Here is a 7,149-nt window from a genome sequence, read left to right on the forward strand (position 1 = left end):
CACACACACACACACTCACACTGGCTGACAGTACTGCTGGTTCCAGCACCTCAAAACAAACTGAAAGACATGGACCATGAATACCATTATTTTTTCCCAGTCTGACACCACACCAACACTGAAACTCTGAATGGCTATTTTATCTCATAAAAAAGAAACAATAGCAGTTTCATGTCTTCACAACACTTGGTACATTAAACTTTCAGTACCCCTCCTTTAAAATGTGTGTCTGTCTGATGTAAATGTCAGTATGGATTATCATGGAAGTTATTATTAAATGAAACATCTCTGCTTACACTCATTGTAAGAGACGGTTAATGGAACATTAATGATCCCCGTGGAGAAATTGAATATTATGACATTAACAGTTCTACTTTTGACATTTAACAACAGTGATGCCTGGCTACCATTGTGATATTCATATATTTTAAACAATGCTAAAACATACAGAGAATTCACATGGCTCAGTGGACTGTGCCCAGTGGTAAACCATTTGTTGTTACTTTATAATGGACTCCTTTAACTATTTTTTTGCATTTTAAAATATCACCCTTCAGTAGGTCGAGACCTTTTAATCACATACAACAACACACTCAGCCAATGCAGGCGATTGAAATGGAGGGCAAGCCTCTTCCCTTCTGCATGCCAACTAGCTTATTGTGAGTCAGGTTTGTAAGTGAATCCATGGGTGGTGGTTCCCTTAAAAGAACCATTTGAATTCAAAGCATCTCAAAGCATGGCTCTCAGCTATATTTACAGCTTGGATAGCGATCAAATGGGATCCTTCAGGGTCGATGAAAAGGAGCAGAACGCAGCATGAGAAAACACACAAGGGAATGAGCCACTTATTGAGTTTCATGCTTCCTGCACATTGTCCGTTGCAAATAACATTTCCAACATTCATTTGTTTTGACTAAAGGTTTTGTGTTGATATGGAATATGTTAGGGATTGTACAGTACCCAAATGACTAAACATAGTTGAGAATAATTGTGTAGAACTACATATTGTAATGTAACTCTACTCCACTTAATCTAACTTTAATTCATTCATTTCTGCTTCTTCCTTCCAAAGTAAATGCTTCTCATTAAGGAAACATTGTGCTTTTTTTACAATCTAAAAATACTGCCATTAGAGCAATAGTTCTAATTCTATCCTTATTTGTTTTTTACTCAAGGTTATTTGTAAAGATTGAAACCATTCTTGTGTCTACAATATATACAAAGCTAGCACCAGCAGCTTAGCTTAGCACAAAGACTGGAAATGAGAACAGCTAGCCAACAAATAATGTGGTTAAACCCACAACTTGTCATTTTTAAAATTAGATTTTTTTTACAGATTAAATAAACAAGAAACAACATGTCAATAAATGAGCTTAGGAGGTGCTGGTAGGGTATTTTGTTAGCTAGCTAGCTGTATCCTCGTGTTTCCAGTCTTTGCTCTAAGCTAAGCTAACCTGTTAGCTAGCTGTGCAAAAACCTACATGTAAAAACATGAAGTTGTGGTTTTTATGGTTTGGTCTGTTTGTTTACTGAGGCGCAGGGCTAGCAGTTTACCTTTCATTCAGGTCTTTCGATGCTAAACCAAGCTAACCACCTCTTAGCTTCATACGGTACAGACCGGCTATGAGAATGGTATTAATGGGGTATTTCCAAAAATGTCCAACCATTACTTTCAATTCATTTGAAATTCTTCTCCCAACTACTAAAATGATGGTATACATGTGAACATGTATGTCATATTATTCATTTGCCATACAGTAGTAGTATAGCAGATCTTTATTCTACTCCACAGCAGATGCTGAGAGGATGTTTTGCCGCTCTGTGATTCTTCAGCGAGCACCATGAATAACAAGAGAGTCATTACTGCATGAGGCGGAGCGAGTCACTGCTCAGAGGCAACAGGGAGCAGGGAGACACAGATTTATTTATGGGACTAGTGAGGGTGAGACACTGGGAGCAGTGGGAGGGCTCCTGCCCAGACAGACTGACAGACTGACAGGATAGATAGATAGATATGGTGATTATGATATCTTGCATAATTTGATAGATGTGATAAGTAGATGTGATTTTCTGGATGAGGGATTGATGATATGATTAGATTAGATAGTGATAAGATACTAGATAGGATTGGTCTGGATAAACTCTGCCATTACCATATACTACAGAGGCAGAAGGAGTGAGACAGAGTACTGAGAGTGATGTAGCTGCTACAGTGTCTGCAGCTGGTTTTGTTCCCTGTTTATAGGGTGGCTCCCTCCTCTTATCTCTGCACATTTGCAGGTGCTCTGTCAGAGGCAGACCTCGCTATCTGTGGATCTACCACAGTGGGGACTCGAGAGCCGGAGCAGCAGAGTCGAGTGAACGGCGGCAGTACAGAAGAAAACGGTTCCTCTCTCACAAATAACCAAACGGTCGATGCGAGATAATAACAGAGCCGAATACTTTAGAGCCGCTTATCTAAAAATACTGTAGGTGTTGTGCTGATTTGTAGTATTGATTTTTCTTTTTCTTAAGTGTCATGTGATATCAAAATGTATTGATGGAGCTCTAAACGTTGGGTTTTCACAGTGGCAATTGCTTCTTGGAAATGTGTTATTAGAGGGTGGGAGTGTAGTTTGAAAAGCTGGGAGGACAGAGGAATGAACCTCTCGGAAGAAACTGACTTTTACCCAGTGATATATAACAATTGATGGTAGTACCTCATATACACATCAGACATATTTCACAGCCAGCCGTGGTATAATACAGATTGTTTCTAATTATTAGATATAATATATCAGATAGAATGATAAAATGTTCTACTCCAGGGTAAGAACCTACAGTAATTAGACCTCGTCATGCTGATGTTTCATTACAGGCTCTCTGAAGGAGTGTTTGGGAGTGAAACAGTGTCAACCCCTTTATGAACCATGCTGAATGTGGAACATTTTCTCAATCAAAACCAAAAGCAGTGAAATCTGCTCTAAACTGCACCCCAGCCCCCCCTCCAACCAACCCCTCCACTACCTCTTAACCACCAGCAAATTGTGCAGGAGAGCACCTGAGCGGAGGAGAGTACAGCTTTTATTAATCTTTCTTTTTCTCAATTCTTTGAGTCTGACAGCTTTTAACTGAATTGTCTGCTCGGGTCCGTGTAGACCCGCGGAGTCCAGACACAGGCCGGTGAACGCTGTGACATCTCCACTCCCCTCAGCTCTAGTGCTGCTGCCTTCATCCAATTTACCATGAAAGGAATCCAGACAGTCCCATAATATGTCCCACGGCTGCCTCAATTGAACACGGTCAACAACTCTGGGCCTGGGCTTCACACACATAACCAGCCGGCTATCTACAGAGGACCATTGGCTGCCTGCTACCCTCGATAAGGCCCATTGCCCAGGGAAAGACTGGGCAGGTCCGTCTGTCGGCATTTTATAGTGAAGAGCGCCCCCTGGTGCCTCTGTGGGCACAGCACAGTTACAGGGGCAAGTGAGTCCTCAACACATCGGCTCTAACTGTGGTGGGGGGGTTTCTACTGTCGGACACAGATTACAGCAGTGTTTCCTCTCTAATTTCACGCAGCAGCGGTGCTTGGGGTGATTTTTTTGTTGTTTTTATTCCACATCCATCCTCGTGTCAGTCACAGTTATCTTTCTAATGCAGGCGACTGCAGTGAATGTTTTTTCTTCACACACTTTATCACAATGAAAACATGATTTGTCAGCGTTAGGGCTGTACCTCCATTTGTTTTGAGGGGAAATGAGAAAAAAATATATAGAGCTAATTTAATGTCTCTTTTTTTTTCTTGCTGTGGTTGTTTTTCTGGTGAATAATGAGAAATAAACGCTATGTCACCCATTATAATTAAGCCCCCAGTTTCTGGCTGAATGTTCGTAAGTGAGTGGTTTTCCTGCTGTGTGAAGATGTGTTGGACAGAAACTGCAGGGATACTGATTTACAGTTTTAATCATTTAACTGTCCAGAGATAATAGCTGATAAGTCAGAGCTGGGAACATTCAGTCACCCACTCTCTAAGAAGAGACAAAAACACAACGTCTGCTCATTTTCTTCTAGTGGGAAGATGTAACAGCACATGAATCTGCAAAAAACTGGAGCTTTGTAAAAACAGCTAACACTTTACTAGCTTTTACAGTCACATGAACAAATGCTGCTCTGGGGTTTTTTTCCCCTCTTTCCTTTTAAAGATATACAAAGTAATGAAATACATAAAATGCCAGGGGCAACATCAACATCCCTGTAGCTGTTTTGGCAAATTTACAAAAATGCCGAACACTGGCACAAATTTCCTGCTCCTTCAATCCAAAAAATACTCCTTATCTCCCAAAATCCTCCTGTGCATCTCTCGCTGTGTATCTGAGAATAGAGAAACGAAATGAAGCAAGAAGACAGTGAGACACCTGAAATACCTTTATTTACTAGGCTGAAAGTGTGTGTGTGTGTGTCTCTCTCAGTGTGTATCATTTTCCGGAGTGTGACAAATTGGGGCCCTCGGCTCTGTGATAGAGGGAACCAGGAACAGCGAGCTTGCATTATTCATGAGGAGCGGGGATGTCGAGCTGTGATACGGTGTCTACTACCACAACAACGCTACAGTCAGAATGTCAAAATGTACGAGCTTATACATTTCCCCTATCTGAACCCACACTGATGAACAGGAAACTGAAGCATTGTGGGGCCGGATAATGAGAATGGTAACGGCTTTTGTTTTTTTTTGTGGAGAGAGCGGGCTTACAATACGCTTACTCACTTTTTTGAATAAAAAGAAGACAAGTAATGATGATTTTTGAGTATGTATAGACCTATTCAACACACTGTATTATAATGAAGATATTTTCAGAGCCCAGCACGCTGTATGAAACACTGAAGTTGTTCAGATTTTGTTCTGATTATTTGCAGAAGAACAGCGCACTCTTGTGGTAGACTTTGTTTTATCTTTTGTCTTTGACATTTTATTTCATCACTACTCTGCAGGGCGCCTGTTGAAAAACGGCCTTCTATCTGTGGAATATAGATCCAAAAGTCATTCTCTATCAAAACATAAAGCCACTTCATCAATTTATTATTTCAGTCTGCCTATTTTGTTGCCAGGGGTGACTCTTTTGTCATTTTGAATTACAGTTTTTAATCTAATGGTATAAACGGAATGTTTTATTCATAGTTCCTTCCTTTCAGTTATTAAAATATAAGCAAATCTCAGCACTTGTGGTGAACGATGAGGCACAAATGAAATGTTTTACTTGCAGGAGAAATACACGAGCTCACAGTCATCATTTTTCTTATTATGGCTCTGTGGTGCACAGTGAGTTAGAAATATAGATTATTACAAAATGAAATAGCTAATGTAAGAAACAAATGAGAAATGAAATAAATGAGAATAGTGATAAATGAGAGTTGGGACTTGCACTATTCTCACAGCTCTGGGTAACGAGACAATACAAAACAAGTAAATAAAAGCAAGGCGAGACTTCAATATCTCTTTTTTATTAATTCTGACACACTGCGGTCAGATAGAAAAGTATGAGAGTTACACTTTTCAAGTTGCTTCCATGACTTGTGCAAACACTAGACGGTATCTGGGGGAAACTCCTCTGAGGGAAAAACCAATTGGAAAAGAAAGACATCAAAATGCAGAAGAAATGAATAAGTGCATTTAAACCTAGGTGTTGATTCTTTATGCAGTATTTATTGATTCCCAGCTTCATATAAACTGGATGTTGAGGCATAAACATAGTACATTTGAACAAAAATATAACCAATATTTACAATTATTGTATTAAAAATACAAAAACAACTGATACGTACTCCACCAATTGTCTTTTTAAAAGACATACAGGTCAAAGTAGTACAAGAAAGAATGAAGAAAAAGAAGGTCATCACCAGCTAAATGTACATTTCTCACTGACATCACACATCAAACGGAGTAGCAGTTCTACCTACTACACTTATCTTTACGCGTGTACATTTTTGTGCAAGTTTTTGTTTTTCGAAGTCGGACTTGGCCCGCTAATATGCACATTATCTTCAGAGTTGAATGAAAGTGAATGATGCATGTCACCACTGTATTACAAACAAATTATTAACAATCTATCTGCAGCCATTACAAAAAACTACAATAACAAAAGAAACCCAAGAAATTATTAGTGTGTAGTCACAGAACACAGTGGAAAACACTGCACTCATCTTTTTCTCAGTCTGTAGTTTCCAAGACTGATCAATGTGATCAGTGCGACTCAGTGATAGAGGAAAACAAAAAGTTACTTTTCACAATTGGATTTCTAATCATTCTGATTGGCAGCCTCGGAAAAAAACAAAAGATTTCTTCATATGTCAACTTCCCCACCGGAGTCAAAAAAACAAAAACAAAAAAACTTCAGTCACTTCCATTGATGGCAAGATATGGTGGAGAGCTGGATGCAGGCGTTAGCGATATACATACAGCATCCACTGAGCTGATGTCAACAGGTGAAGAGTTTCTGAGGATGATTCTATTAGCACAACAGCAGAGGGAGAGGTGTGGGGTCGCTTCGTGTGGAGACAAAAACATCTACGACGCTGTAGCGTGTGATGGCCGCAGCGAGTCTGATGATGCCGTCTGAAGTCACGTGAGAACAAAACGGTAAAGAGAACGCTGGGCTTCGTCTTGTACTGAGTCTTAATGTATTAAAAAAAGTCTGGGGAAGTATCTTGAATAAGGCATTTCACTCTGCTATTGCTTGATTCAAGACTGCTCTTGAAACAAGGTGATTTTTGTGATGGGAACAACCACGCAAAGAAATGTATGCAATCATGGCATCGTAAGGCGCTTTGGACATTCACAAAATGTGGCATATGTTCAGGTTGGAAAAAAGCCAAATCTGAATTTGTGGATGCTTTTATTTTGAAGGGAGATATGGGTATTATAAGACTCTGTACAAGATCATTTGTAAAGGTTAGGGCTACAGTCACAATTTACACGTTGGCAGCTTCTGAAATATGCTGATGGTCGGTGAGTGCTCGCTCACAGTTTGTACTTTGATTCACAAGTTCCCGTCCCGCCAGCGTCCACACCTGACATCAGCTTTTCATTTGGGGGGAGGGGAAAAAAAAAGGGGGGGGGGGGAACCTCCAGGATTAAATCTTCTCCGCTGCAGCTGCACTTTGTGATTTAGT

The sequence above is a fragment of the Morone saxatilis genome, unplaced genomic scaffold (assembly GCF_004916995.1).
Source record: "Morone saxatilis isolate NCDOM2014 unplaced genomic scaffold, NCSU_SB_2.0 Contig22, whole genome shotgun sequence".
NCBI classification, from domain to species: Eukaryota; Metazoa; Chordata; class Actinopteri; family Moronidae; genus Morone; species Morone saxatilis.